This window comes from Piliocolobus tephrosceles, chromosome Y (assembly GCF_002776525.5).
Source record: "Piliocolobus tephrosceles isolate RC106 chromosome Y, ASM277652v3, whole genome shotgun sequence".
NCBI classification, from domain to species: domain Eukaryota; kingdom Metazoa; phylum Chordata; class Mammalia; order Primates; family Cercopithecidae; genus Piliocolobus; species Piliocolobus tephrosceles.
In genome coordinates this window covers 19,993,271-20,008,815 of record NC_045456.1, presented here as the reverse complement: position 1 = coordinate 20,008,815, position 15,545 = coordinate 19,993,271, and the positions used below count along the sequence as shown (strand labels likewise).

Below are 15,545 nucleotides of genomic sequence, written 5' to 3'. Positions count from 1 at the left end.
CCGCGCCTGGCCGACATAAGAGGATTTCTTGATGAAGAAGAAGAAAATCAGAAAGGTTATATTTGTGAATTTCATATGCTAACCAGCTCTTTGTAACTTTTAGTAATGTATGTTAATGTTTAAGCATAACATGTAGCTATTTTAACTATCAGGAATTTTAGAACTAGCTTTCTTCCTGAATTGTAGTAAAAATCAACTATTTATGGAATGGGAACCTTTGTCTAAATCAAAAAAGAAAAAAAAAAAGAAAAATCAGCGATTTAAAACTAAAATAGTATTATTTTTGCCTCTTTTCAGTGATTTCTGGTCTCTTTTGATAACTTTAAAAAATTGTACTGTCACATCTGTGCTATTATATAATGCTGGTCGGTTCTTTGAATAGTTTTTAGATTCAGATTGAGAACTTACATTTTATGGAAAGTCTATTCCAAACTATTCATAAATGCAAAAGCGATGGAGAATAGAAATCATCATAATAGGACATTAAAATTATATTAATTTTCTGTTAAGTACTGAGTTTATGTTCTGTCTATATTGCAATAATATTTCTAAAATGAAAAATAAATAGTTTCAGGCCATTTTTCTTTTTATTAAGCATAAGAACCTACTCTGTCTTACACATTTTGAGGGAAAAAGTTGCTTCCGCTGGCAAGCATTAGAAATGTGAATATTAAATTATTTATATTCAGTGAGGGTACAGTTGAATAATAGCACATTATATGGGATTATTTAAAAGTAAATGGAAAACATTATCTGAATCCGAATATACAAATATATGCAAGTGGCATGCTATTGTGGTTCGGTTAAATAAACGCCCCTAGGAATTTTAAGAAAACGTGCGTTGCCAAATCAATTTGTGTTTGGACATTGAAAAGAACATAATAAGACCTAGAAGAGGGGGCACAGCTTTTTCAAGTTTTCAGAATTGTCTTTTCTTTTAGTTTGGTTATGTACAAATTAAGATTGCGTCTTGAAGAGAGGCTATTGTAAGTGTGTGTGGGGAGTGCGGTGGGTGGTGTGGGGTGGGACGCTCCCCATGGACGCTCCCCACGGACTCATTTAGAGTTTAAAAATAAGGCAACATTTCCTCCCATTATTTTGGTCCATTTTAAAGGTTTTAATGCATTTTAAAATTTAATTATATTTGTTCTTCTGTTTGCCAGGCACCATGCGAGGTGCCGAGGATGCAAAATTGAATAGAGTCTTCCATCGTGGATTTCGAAACTAAAGAACACGGTAGGCAGACAGACAAACGGAAAATCAGCAGTAGCTGAATGCTGATGTGTGTAACGCACACATGTGATGTGTGATTGCTTGCAGACCATGCAGATTTGCATGCAATACCCAGGAAGCCCATCGAAATAAAAGGACTTGTGAAATGGAGTCACGCGTTTTCTTTATTTTTTACATGGTATTTATTTCTTCAGTATTTCCAATACTCTCTCCTTCCTGTTTTTGCTTATTGCACTCTCTCCTTTTCATTCCTTCCTCCCTCCCTCCCCTCCTTGCTCCCTCCATGCCTCTCTCTCTCTCCCCCCTACCCCTTGTCTATCTTTGTACATACATATAGGGAAGTATGCGTAAAACATATAACGGATTGAGTTTAAAGAATAATTTATAAAATTAACTCCCATTACCCAGGTTGAAAAACAAAACAAAAAATGCCAACCCAGTAATGAAATGTTCAGTCATTCTATCTTTTGTATTGTTTTATTGTCTATGTAAATATCCCTCAACAATACATTGTTTAGTTTTGCCTGTTTTTGAACTTCACATAAATGGTATCATAGGGCATATAGTTTTGTCTGACTTGGTTCTTTCACTATCATGATTTTGAAATGCATTCATGTCGATACATGTACACAGAGTTTATTCATATTCATTGCAGTTTTATTGTGTGAATCTACCCTATTTTCTTCATCGAACCCAATGTTGATGAGTGCATAGGTTGTTTTCAGTATTCTCTAGTCATGGGCAATGTGGGTATGAATATTTGCTCATGGGCTTTGGCCTTTTTTTTTTAATTGCAGGACCCTAGAGAAAGAGCATGCTCAAGTTAACTAGAACATGCTCACTGATTCCAAGGTGGTTGTGGGACTATTTTATTCTCACCAAAAAAAATGTATATGAGAGCTTGACTGCTTTCTATTCATACCAATACTTGGTGCAGCCAGACTATTAATTTTTGCCATCTCTTGGCAAGCAATTTTTTTAAAATTTGCATTTCTCTCATTATTATTGAGGTTAAGCATTGTTTTATAGATAGTCTGGCCAATGTTTATTCAGTCTCTCAATAAGCGGGTGTGTTTTTCAAGTTTCTGGATGTTGTGACAAAGCAATTTATAACTTGTACAGATAGTTTTTAACATTTCTGCTTCCTTAAGTGGTCAAGAGATGTATCATTATGCTTTTTATTAATTTGTATAAGTTTAAGAGGTACGGGTACAATTTTGTTGTAGATATATTACCTACTGCCTTCTGGGCTTTCAATGTATCCATCACCTGAATAATGCACATTGTATTCATGACAGAATTTCTCATCCCTCACCCCCTCCCACTCTCCCACCCTTTGGAGTCTCCAATGTCTATTTTTCCACTCTCTATGTCCATGAGTGCACATTCTTTAGCTCCCACTACAAATGAGAACATCTGTCATTCAACTTTCCAAGTTATTTTACTTAAGATAATGGCCTTCAGTTCCATCCATGTTGTTGCAAAAGACATGATTTCATTTACTTTTATGGCTGGATAGTAATTCCACTGTGTAGATATACCGCATTTTCTTTTTCAATTTTTTATTTTCATAGATTTTATTTATTTACTTTATTTTATTATTATTATTTTTGTTGGATATGAAGGCTCGTTCTGTTGCCCAGGCTGGAGTGCAGTGGCGTGATCTCGACTCACTGCAACCTCTGCCTCCTGGGTTCAAGCGATCTTCCTGCCTCAGTCTCCAGAATAGCTGAGACTATAGGCGTGAGCCACCATGCCTGGCTAATTTTGTACTTTTAGTAGAGAGGGGGTTTCACCATGTTGACCAAGCTGGTCTCAAATTCTTGACCTCAGATGATCCACCTGCCTCAGCCTACCAAAGTATTGGGATTACAGGCGTGAGCCACTGCCCGGCCTGGCCTATGCTTTTCGACCAGCAACAACAGCCAATGATTTCAACCCTTAGACGGGGTGACCTGCTCCACTCCAAGGAAGATTTCCTGTTTCTGCCTGGCCAGTATTAAATCAAACAATAGCCCTCAGCAATTTAATGGGCAAATCACTCCTCTGCTATTAGCCAGGGGATCCACATCTATCATTTGAGAGATCAGCTGTTATTCTGTTCTTGGAATGACTCAACTTTTGTAAAACACAGAAGGCTGTCCGTATACCATCCCAAAGCCACCTGTCAATTGGGTTAACTGATTGTCTTCTCTTTTTCTTCTTTCCTGGCCTGGCCCTAGCCAAGTGTCTTCTCAGACAATTGATTAGTGAAGTGTAAATATAAGTCATTCAGCTGACTCTTTCAATTGCCTTTTGAGAGTATCTTTTTAGAGTATGCAGATGGAGTTTGAAAATGATCTACTGAAGTTTTTGTTGCTATGAGGAAGAATATAAAAGGACAATGTCAATGCTTCACTTTCTTACTCTTTCTGGTCCATTGGTTAAATATTATCTTTTGAAAATTGTTTTTCAATTCCCTACCAGAATTGTAAAGCTTACTTACTTACTATATCTTGTATAACAGCTGCTCAAGTCCAGGCGTGGTGACTGATGCCTGTAATCCCAGCACTTTGGGAGGCTGAGGCAGGAGGATGGCTTGAGTTCAGGAGCTCAAGACCAGCCTGGGCCACATAGTGAGATCCTATCTCTACAAAAATTTTTGAAAAGTTAGCCAGATGTGGTGGTGTGTGCCTGTAGTCCCAGCTACTCAGGAGGCTGATGGGGGAGGATCCCTTGAGCCCAGGAGTTCAGGGCTGCAGTGAGCTGTGATTGCACTGCTGCACTCCAGCCTGGGTGAGTGTGAGATCCTGTACCTAAAAAACAAAACAAAACAAACAAACAAAACTCACTTAAAATGTTGCCAAAACCCAGATCAGTTTGGAAAGGGTGAAGATTTATGTCTGTGGAGATGTTCTCAATAATACATTTAGTGAAGCAACAGTCTCGTGGAAAGGAATGCAGGCATGAAAGAATACACCCTAGGTTCTGAAAGTGTTTCTGGAAGTCACAACTGTGTTCGATCAAGAACAGCACCTATGAGTATACAGATAGCTCTAAGGAGATTACCTTGAAAGAGTCAAGATTCTTTATCTGTGTACTTTCACAGATTTAAATAAAACACGTGTATTTTAGAATCGTCAGTGTTGCCCTTAAATGTCATACTTGGTACTCCCCAGTACTAATAGTTTCTGCAGCTCTATGTGCAGAAAACACAGATCTTAAAATGGAAGTTTTGGGGCTGGGCGCAAGTGGCTCACGCCCATAATCCCAGTACTTTGGGAGGCTGAAGCAGGAGGATGACTTGAGCCCGGGAGTTTGAGACCAGCCTGGGCAATATAGGGAGATCCTATCTCTACATAAAAAATTAAAAAAATTAGCTGCATGTGGTGGTGCACACCTGTAGTCTCCTCTACAGCTATGTGGAGGCTGAGATGGGAGGACTGCTTGCGTCCAGGAGGTTGAGGCTGAAGTGAGCTATGATTGTACCACTGTCCCCCAGACAAAACGATAGAGCAAGGCCCTGTCTCAAAAAAAAGGAAGTTTAAACGAATACATTTCTGCATTCTTTTTATTCATCTCATACTACCAAATGGCAAATGCAGATGCTTCATTTTCTTTACTCAATCCCTCAATAAAAACATGCTGGAGAATCAGATGCCTTTGTGTTGGTCAGTTTTGATTTGGGGATAAGTAAAACATTCTGATCCCTCTATGTTCATTGCCCAAGAGTATTTTATGTATAGAATTTGCTTGAATTATTCTGAATTAATGACTTGCTTTTTTATGTACAAATATGTTGAGCATAGGTCTAAGCTAGGTAGTATAATTTTTTTCTGGCCTCCTAAAAATTCAAAAGTTTTAAGAATATTTTTATTTTTTCTTGATTATGGAAATAACATGAACGCCCTTTGGAACTGGTGATCTCCTGGGGAAGATAAAGTTATATACTTATAAATAAATAATAACTCCGGTTCAAGGATCACATAAACTTTCTACAGAGAAAATAGCACGAGAAGTTGACACAAGACAAAATTGAGCTGTATCTATAAAGTATCAAAAGTCACTAAGTGAAAAAAGCCAGTTATGAATGTTTAATCAATGATTTAAAAATTTTCATTTTTTAGCCTGTACACCTGGCTTTCTTTCTCGTTCCACAAATTTGAGCAACTGTATATTTGTAGTACATAAATAACTGGGTGAGAAGCATAACTAGGCAATACAATATTATCTCCAACAATATTTTGACTGTTTTGCCAAGTAGAATGAGCACTTTCATGGTGTATAGTCATAGATCAATAATTTTTCTCTTTGCATTTAAAAGACATTCAAAGAAATTTAGATAGAGTGCATGAATAGAAGGCCTTAATATTTTCTCATTTTCCTACTTCTTGAGAACAGCTTGCTAAACACTTGCACTGTATTGACCTTTAAAGATGCTCTTATGAGGGAGAAGTTTTTTTGTTTTTTTGTTTTCGAAAGGGTCTTGCTCTGTTGCTCAGGCTGGAGTGCAGCGGCACAATCACAGCTCACTACAGCCTCCACCTCCTGGGCTCAGATGATCCTCCTGCCTTAGCCTCCTGAGTAGCTGGGTCTACAGACTGTGCTACCATGCCTGGCTAATTTATTTTATTTTATTTTATTTTACTTTTTGTAGAGGTGGGGTCTTGCTATGTTGTCCAGACTGGTCTCAAACTCCTAGGCTGAAGTGCTCCTCTAACCTCAGCCTCCCAGTGCTGGGATTACAGGGGTGAGCCACCTTACCCTGCCTGGAAGAAGTTAGATCCAAAGTTCCTTCAGGGAGGAATCCTTCTTCATTTTAAAGTTCTGTTTTCCCTTATTCCAGAGCCATGTATTAAAAAAATTAACGTATCATTTTGCCTTTTGATTACCGGATTCTTCTGTTTGTCCCTTAGAATATTTTACCAGGCATATACCGATATATGGCAATAATTAGACTCCAACTATTTGCTATGAGAAACAAATGTATTTATTCATTGGTGTTTAATCTTGGCATGAAAAGAAGCCAAAAACCATAATTTAAGCAGTTAACACATCTAATGTTGTAAATTATTTCTCACAGCAAACTTAAAGTCCACATATGCTTAATCTTTTAAGAGTTAATCTTTTTCTTCCATTATTAAACATCAATGCACTTGAGCATTTTTTGTTTGTTTGTTTGTTTTGAGACAGGGTCTCTCTTTGTCACCCAGACTTGAATGCAGTGACATTAGCATGGCTCACTGCAGCCTCAACCTCCTGGGCTGAATTGATCCTTCTGCCTCAGCCTCTCAAGTAGCTGCGACCACAAGCATGCACCACCACACCCGGCTAATTAAAATATATATATATTTTTTGTAGAGAGAGAGTCTTGCTATGTTGCCCAGGTTGCTCTTGAACTTCTGGGCTCAAGTGATCCTCCTGCCTCAGCCTCCCAAAGTGCTGGGATACCAGGCATGAGCCATCATGCCCAGCCTGCCTGGGCCTTTCTGAAAAACATCCCAGTTTTTCAGGAGAACAAAGAGGGTTTTCTCATTCTACCAACAATAGAACTTCTGTGAAGAGAAGTGGGTGCACTAGCAAAGTAGAATTGGTTCCAAATGATGGATGACTGCACGCTTGGCATTGACAGTGAGTCCTAGCCTTCTGACAGCTGCCTTGGCAATAACATCTATCAGCAGAGAATGTTTCACGGAAAGACACTGGCCATGCGTCCCCTTTTCTGGTTCATAAAGAGTTCAGCATGAGGAACTATCAGTCAGAGAGAGAGAGAAAAAAACGGACACTTTCTTTTCCTGAGATGGAAATTTCATTGCTTAAATGATAAATATACTTACAGAACAGCCAAAGAGATGGTGCTTTAAAAGACATCAAAACTAAAGTCAATTCTCTTTTCGAAAAGAAACATGATGTTGTAATATTTTGATGTGGCTGCTGTAATTGTGTGTGCAAGTACTTATACAAAGAGTGGGGACAGGACAATTTCTTAGGAAGTTGAAATTATGAATTCGAGTGAGTCCAGACCCTGTCAGCCCAAGTTCAGATTTGAAATGTGGTGTTCACATGCCATTTCATTAAGCTCTTGAAATACATTGAAATTAATGATATACATTTTGTTTAAAAAAATTGCTGTAAGCAGGGAAAAAAAATCAGAGGTGGTTACATGGATGACAAATGTTCTACGCTGTAAATTTCTGGAAATTTGAAATCCATACAAAGTTAAACAGTCGGGTGTGGTGGCTCATACCTGTAATCCCGGCACTTTGGGAGGCTGAGGCTGAAGGATCATTTGAGGTCGGAAATTCAAGACCAGCCTGGCCAACATGGTAAAACCCCATCTCTACTAAAAATACAAAAATTAGCTGGAGGTGGTGGCAGACACCTGTAATCCTAGCTACTTGGGAGGCTGAGGCAGGAGAATCATTTGAACCCAGGAGGCAGAGACTGCAGTTGACTGAGATCACACCACTGCACTCCAGCCTGCACTACAGAACAAGACTCTATCTAAACAAATAAACAAAACAAAGAAACCCCAAACCCAACCAAAAAAAGTTAAACACCAAAACACTGAGAATATGTTGTTGTTTTTTCCTATGAAACCAATGATGTATCACTTTGGGGTCTTTTACATTTCTCTTCCATCTGTTTTTCAACTTATAGTAATAATCAGATCATCTTTCATAATTCAGAGTCATAGATTTGTTATTTATGGACCTTTTTTGATATTAATTTGCAATGTCACAAAATTTTTCAGCGTAGACTCTCAAAAACTGGCTATGAACATAGTATGATTCAAAATACATTTGCAGAATGGAGTTTCCATTTTTATGGTCCAAAACAATTTAGTTGAAGGAAAGGGGACACATTTGTAATTGAGATGGGATGGATGAGGGCTTTGTCAACTTTCTAGGATTATACTTCATTATGGAGAAATGCATTGAAATTTCTAATACAGAGAAGTGTGATTTTCTACATGTGTATCTTTTGTTATTTAAATGGAAGAGATATGGGGATTATTTCACATTTATGAATTTTTAAAATTCAGGCCACAATGATGAAAGCAAGTGAACATGAGGACAATTTCATAATTAGGACTTGTAACTTTCCAGGAGCTAGACCAAAACAAATTTGAGTCAAACGTGGGGTTCAGTATCTCTCATAGTCACCTGTGTGTTGCTCTGAGTGGTAGCAGAGATGCAATAGAAATGAAAGTATGAAAGAGGAAAGATAAGATGTGGTTAAGAGGATGGAGAAAATTAGGAACAAATCAAAGGACAGAGAGAAAGACAGTAGAGGGAGAAGTTGAAAGGAGAAATTTTAAATCAGGCTGCCACAAAACACAACTTCTTCTTACACTGTGAGCATGGAGAACTGTGATTTCCTAAGGAAGAAAATACCTTTATTTTCTGTGCATTATGGTCTATGCTGTGTTGACTATTTTGTGCAAACATGTTGTTCTGCCTTGAGGTAAAAAAGAACACAGACTAATAGCTTACAGGAAACAAATTCTCCCAGCAAAGTCATAACTGCTCTTAGCTTCTGCTTCTGCAGAGAGGCAGTGCTGAGTGCTGGAAAGAATCTAGGCCTGGGTTTTGGAAATTCTGGGCTCACAGTCTAACTCTATGATTTTGGGCTGCGTAAACTAAGAAGTATCTTCTGGGAGCCATTTCTTCAATAGTACAATGGAAATGAAACACACACACACACACACACACACAAACACAGAGACAGAGAGAGAGAGAGAGAGAGACCAGAGAGAGAGAGAGAGAGAGAGAGAGAGAAGGAATTACTACTATTGGAGAAGTTTCTTAGCAAATATTTGAAGAATGAGTTTTGTTCAGTTAGCTGAATCAGCCTCCACTGAATGGCTAAGCTCTAATTCTAGAAGAGTCTCTCTTTCTTTATTTTTAAAAATTATTTGAGACAGGGTATTGCTCTGCTGCCCAGGCTGGAACGCAGTGGCGTGATCATAGCTCACTGTAGCCTCAACCTTCTGGATTCAAGCAATTCTCCCACCTCAGCCTCTTGAGTAGCTAGGACTATAGGCACACATCACCACACCCAGCTAATTTTAACTTTTTTTTTTTTTTTTTAGAGATGGGGGTCTCACTTTGTTGCTTAGGTGGGTCTCAAACTCCTGCGCTCAAGCAGTCTTCGCACCTTGGCCTCCCAAAGTACTGGGATTATAGATTTCTTAATGTTTATTTTTGCTTCCTCCTACAGCTGGGAGAGGAGCCTTAACTACTAGAATTCTCATTGTGTTAGAACTATTGCCCTTCACCTGGTCATCTCTCCTTAAAATCCACTTACTATAGCTTTAGCAATGGTGTGTCTTTAACATGTATGGCTGGGCACAGTGGCTCATGCCTGTAATCCCAGCACTTTGAGAGGTCAAGGCAAGTGGATCCCCTGAGCTCAGGAGACTAAGACCAGTCTGGGCAACATGGCGAAACTCTGTCTGTACCCAAAATATAAAAATGAGCTGGGTGTGGTGGTGCATACCTGTAGTCCCAGCTACTCGGGAGGCTGAAGTGGGATGATTGCTTGAACCCAGGAGGTCAAGGCTGCAGTGAGCTGAGATTGCACCACTGCACTCTAACCTGGGTGACAGAAGGAGACCCCATCTCAAAATGAAACAAAACAAGTATGTCAGACCCCTGAGGTAGGGTCTCATTTTCTAGTGCAGGTTAGCCCAACAGTACTCAAAGCCTGTTCCATGGAGTAGCACCTCCAGCAGGACTGGAGAGCCCCAAAGATGCAAATTCTTGGATTTTCCCATTTGCCTACTAAATCAGAACCTCTGGGGTGGGGTTCAAGAATCCATGTGCTGTCAGGCCCTTGGGGTGATCCTTATGTGAACTAAAGTTCGTACAGCCAGGCTCTGCTGGAAAGTACATTGGACAGGCAGTCAAAATAGGGCTTTTCTTCTCATCCTGACTAACAATTAACTTTGTGAAGGTCACTTCATCTCTTTACGTCTTAGATTCCTCCATATACCCCCTGCTTTTTGATGGTGTGTCGAAGAGTGCAGAGACTGCATCATGGACAGCAGGACAACAGAAAATGCAGTGTGCTTGGTTTCTCAGTGTGATGACTTAGGGAAGCTCGAACCATTATTTGGCTTTCTCTGTGTGGATTTGGGCAACACAGCTGGGCTATAAACATTGTCTTTGAAGAATAGTTTAAGGAGATGGCACTAGACCCAACTTCCTTCTCTGTTGGTTTTTGTATCTGCTGTGGTATGTTTTTTTGGTTTTGGTGGGCGGCAGTGAGCATTAACTTGGACATAATGTGAAGAAAACTTCCAAATAATAAGTGCTCTTAGTCTGTCTGCTGTCATGGGAGCTTTCAGGCCACATGGCCCATCCTCCAGGGTGAGGAGAGAGATTCTGGAACTAGGTGAGGCGCTAGAATTCATGGCTGTTGATACGTCTTCTGACTGTGAAATTTTTCTTCAAAAGCTAGTGACCTCATGACTACATATAAATGCTTTGTGAATGAAAACAGTGTTACCGGAAGAAAAAAATTGGTTAAAGATGGTGAGAGGCCCCGTGTGGTGGCTCACACCTGTAATCCCAACACTTTGGGAGGCTGTTGAGGGGGTCGCTTGAACCCAGGAGTTTGAGATCAGCCTGGGCAACATAGTGAGCCCCTGTCTCTACAACAAATATAAAAAATTAGCTGGGTGTGGTATGATGCAAGCCTGAAGTCCCAGCTGCTTGGGAGGCTGAGGTGGGAGGATTGCTTGAGCCCAGGAGGTTGAGGCTGCAGTGAGCCATGATCCCGCCACTGCACTCCAGCCTTGGTGGCAGAGCTAGACTCTGTCTCAAAAAAAAAAAGATGGTGGGAAAAACAAGCAGTTGAGTATTTCAAACAATGCTAATAAAACTGTTTAAAAGTTTATAAGAAAAAAGTAAGCTACTTTGAACATTCTGCAGGAATACAGCAAATATATTCTTATACTGCTCATTAAAATACATTTGAGGCACCTGATGTCAACTTATTGTTCCCTTGACCTACCCTCAGGATGTGGAATAAACTTGATTGAACTCAGCTTACGATGGGATTAAGTTCTTCCCAAAGTACAGTGTAATACATTTCACTATAATTCCAAATTATTATTACAACAATCACACCTTGACAAAACAGAAGAATTGGAGTTAATAAACATCCTAACTCTTGTTAAGATTTCATCAGGTATTAATTTTAAAATTAAGTGTTAAATATTTATTAAGTATGAAGTAATGTTACATATTAAATATTAAGTATTCAATATTTAAAATATTAATTGTAATATTAAACTGCAGAATGAAGTTGCACATTAGTTATGAATTTAAAATATTTCTTTGTGGATTTAATGTGTGCAAATGCAGATTCTTTTTTTCTTTTTGTTTTTTTGAGACAGAGTCTTGCTCTGTCACCCAGGCTGGAGTGCAGTGGTGGAATCTTGGCTCACTGCAACCTCTGCCTCTTGGGTTCAAGTGATTCTCCTGCCTCAGCCTCCTGGGTAACTGGGATTATACGCATGCACCACCATGCCCAGCTAATTTTTGTATTTTTAGTAGAGATGGAGTTTCTCCATGTTGGCCAGGCTGGTCTTGAAGTCCTAACCTCAGGTGATTCACCTGCCTTGGCCACCTAAAGTGCTGGTATTACAGGCGTGAGCCACCGCGCCTGGCCAGATTTTTTACATGGATATATTGTGTCATGGTGAAGTCTGGGCTTTTAGTGTAGACGTCAGCAGAATAGTGTACATTGTATGCAGTAAGTAATTTCTGCAACTAGGTGAGGAGCTAGGATTAATGTACCTGAATACTGTACAAGATACACTCCCACCCCCACCTTTTCTAGTTTCCAATGTCCATTACTCCTCTTTCTATGCCCATGTGTACACATTATTTAGCTCCCAGTTCTACGTGAGAACATACAGTATTTGACTTTCTGATTTTGAATAATTTCACTTAATAGGCTCCAATTCCACCTATGTTGCTGCAAAAGATATGATTTCATTCTTTTTTATGACTGAGTAGTATTTCATTGTGTGCATGTAAATATATACAAAACATTTTCTTTATCCAGTCCAATGGACACCTAGGTTGATTCCATATCTTTGCTACTGTGAATAATGCTTCAATAAATATGGCAGTGCAGGTATCTTTGATGTAATGATTTCTTTTCCTTTGAGTGGATTGGATACTCAGTAGTGGGATTGTTGGATGGAATGGTAGTTCTATTTTAGAAATCTCTGTTCTGTTTTCCATAGAGGTTGAACTAATTTACATTCTCACCAGCAGTGTATAAGCCTTCCTTTTTCTCTGCATCCTCGCCAGCTTCTACTATTTTTTGACTTTTTAATCATAGCCACTCTAACTGGTGTAAAATGGTGTCTCATTGTGGTTTTAATTTTCATCTATAATGATTAGTGTTAATCATCGATTTAAGCATACTCTGTTTTAGTTAGTTTTATATGTTTACATGTTAAATAAAAGCTGACATTCTGAACAGATCTTAAAGCAATGAGTTATCAGAAAGAATTATTTTAGTTTTGTTGAAGTCATGTCTATATTTGACTTCCAAACATACATAAACCTCAAATGTCCTACGGGAGATAGATTTGAAAGCTGTTGATAACAGAGATGGTTTATATTCTTTGTTTCCTAAGTCACTGTAATTTTATAATGCTGATAAAATCTGTCCAACAGAGAAAAATAAGGTTTTGTGAATGCACCTCTGCATGTCCAACACAGAAATCAGTTTCCCTGTCCAGGACAAAATAGGAATCACAGAAACAGAAATTAAAATGTTTGGAAATCAAATTAGCATTACATATTCCTTGGTAAAATTGTGTCTACAAATATACACCAATATGGAATCACTAGTTATTTCTCTGTGACACACTGCCCTGAAACTTAGTAACTAAAAAAAACAACTACTAGTTGTTAGCACGAGAGTGTCTGGTTTTGTAATTTGGACTGGGCTCAGCTGGGTGGCTCTTCTTGCCTTGCCTGAACTCCCTCATGATCTGTGGTCAGTTCACAGGTTGGCTGGGGGCTGGAGGGTCTAGGACAGACTCAGGCAAGGTGACAACTCATTTCAGCTTCTAGTGGTTTGAACAAACTCCAGTAGTTTGGTTCAGATTTGTACACATAGGACCTGGGCAGAGGTCCAAGAGCTGAAACATGCAAGACCTTGTGAAGCCCAGGTTTAAAACTGGCATGCTATCCCTTCTGCTGCATGCTGTTGACTAAAGAAAGACAATGCAGATTCACAGGGAGGGCTAATGCACTTCACTTGTTAATGGGAGGAGTGACAAAGTTGTCTTACATAGGGAGGGGCTATGGCAGGTGGCCAGTTTGCAATGAACCACAAATAGTAAAATATACTATTGTTGAGTTCTCTAAAAGTATATTATATTTCATCTCAAAAAAAAAAAAATCTAAGAGAAGTGTTGAAATCTCTCTAGAAAAGACCATATAGCTAGATTTTTAGGTTTTCAAATTGATTATGATGATACCAAAAAATTAAACTATTGGATTAACTTGGAAATTAACAAAGCACAGTACAGCTTTTATAATGGTGCACTCCCATTATTCGTTATATAAAGTATTTAAATCCAGGAACAGATAGTAGGGATTGTCAAATAGAAGCACTTTAACTGAGAACCATACAGATGTGTCACTAAAGTATCACTTAACTCTAGCCATTTAATAATGCACACTCATATTTTTAAGGGAAAAGAGTGAAATAAAATAGAGCACGTAGCTTTCATATAAGGAGAGGGGGAATATAGAAACAGATTTTAACTCAATCAATTCAAGAGTAGGCAGCAAAGAAGAAAATGAAGAGCGTTTGGTAAATGGAAGACACAAAATAAGCAGGAGAAAATAAGATCCAATATATCAGATATAAGAATAAATGGAGTTCTCTTTGCCATCTTTTCTCCTCCCTTGGAGATGCTGCCATGAATGTGGAGGTTTGCAGTTTCAGAGGGTACAAGATCTACCCCAGACATGGGAGGCGCTATGCCAGGACCAACGATGGGAAGGTTTTTCACTGTCTTAATGCAAAATGTGAGTTGGCGTTCCTTTCCAAGAGGAATCCTTGGCAGGTAAACTGGATTCTCCTCTAAAGAAGGAAGCACAAAAAAGGACAATTGGAAGAAATTCAACAGAAAAGAACTGGCCAAGCAAATTTCAGAGGGCCCTTACTAGTACAATCTCTTGCTGACATAATGGCCAAGAGGAATGAGAAAATTGACACTGGAAAGGCTCAATGAGAACAAGCTATCAGGGCACATAAAGAAGCAAAAAAGACTAAGCAAGCAGCTAAAAAGACTGCAATGGCTGCTGCTAAGACACCTATTAGGTTGGTGCAAAAGTAATTGTGTTTTTGCCAAAGGCAGCACCTGGGCAGATGATTGCAAAGCCTGTGGAAGTTTCAGCTCCCCAAGTTGGTGGAAAACGCTAAGCCAGCAGATCAGATTTTAAAGTAAAGATTGGACTATAACTCTAGGTTGTGCTGGAGATTTATTCTCATGATAGGCATGTTGGGCCTTACATGATCATAGGTGAACTAATAAAGTTAAGAATATAAGAGGTAGGTATTTTATTAAAAAGTCTATTTGCTTAGCTGGGGTGTGTCGAGCACATTACGAAAACTTCTTTGTCTTAACTTTTTGTTTACAAGGCTGTAAGTACTAGGATGTTACATGGATTTGCCTGGCTCGGTGACAAATGCCTGCAGTCCCAACATTTGGGAGACCTAGGCAGGCAGATCGCCTGACCTCAGGAGTTCAAGACCAGCCTGGGCAACATGGCGAAACCCTGTCTCTACAAAAAGTACAAGCCCTGTTTCTACAAAAAATACAAAAATTATGAAAATGAACTGCAGGTGCATGGTGGCATGCACCTGTAGTTTCAGCTATTTAGGAGGCAGAGGTGGGAGGATCATATGAGCCCAGGAGGTTGAGGCTACAGTGAGTCAAGATTGCACCACTGCCCTACAGCCTGGGTGACAGTGAGACCCTGTCTCAAAAATGAAAAAAAAAAAAAAAAAAAAGATGTACTTTTTAGACTATTTTTTAGTTAAATTACCTTTTCCTATGATAGACAAATTTAGTTTATATTGGGTTTGCCTTGTAGTTATTGGTATCTTGCCTATCATTTGCTAATAGGTGAGTCGAAGGTGCTTAAAACTATCAGCTGTATTAATCTGCTCTTGCTTACTGAAAATATGCCTAAATGAAAAGCACGTCTGCTTGAGTAAAGAGTAGCCTTAGCTAGACTCCTAGAGTAGTTTGTTGAGCTGGGGGTTTGCCAGAGCCATGCTAAATT

The 15,545-nt window shown here is 39.1% G+C and overlaps 1 pseudogene; it reads left to right on the top strand.

The window, feature by feature from the left end:
• Positions 1 to 14,173: 14,173 nt before the first annotated feature.
• On the top strand, positions 14,174 to 14,679 carry LOC111536228 (annotated as a pseudogene).
• The last annotated feature ends 866 nt before the right edge of the window (positions 14,680 to 15,545 follow it).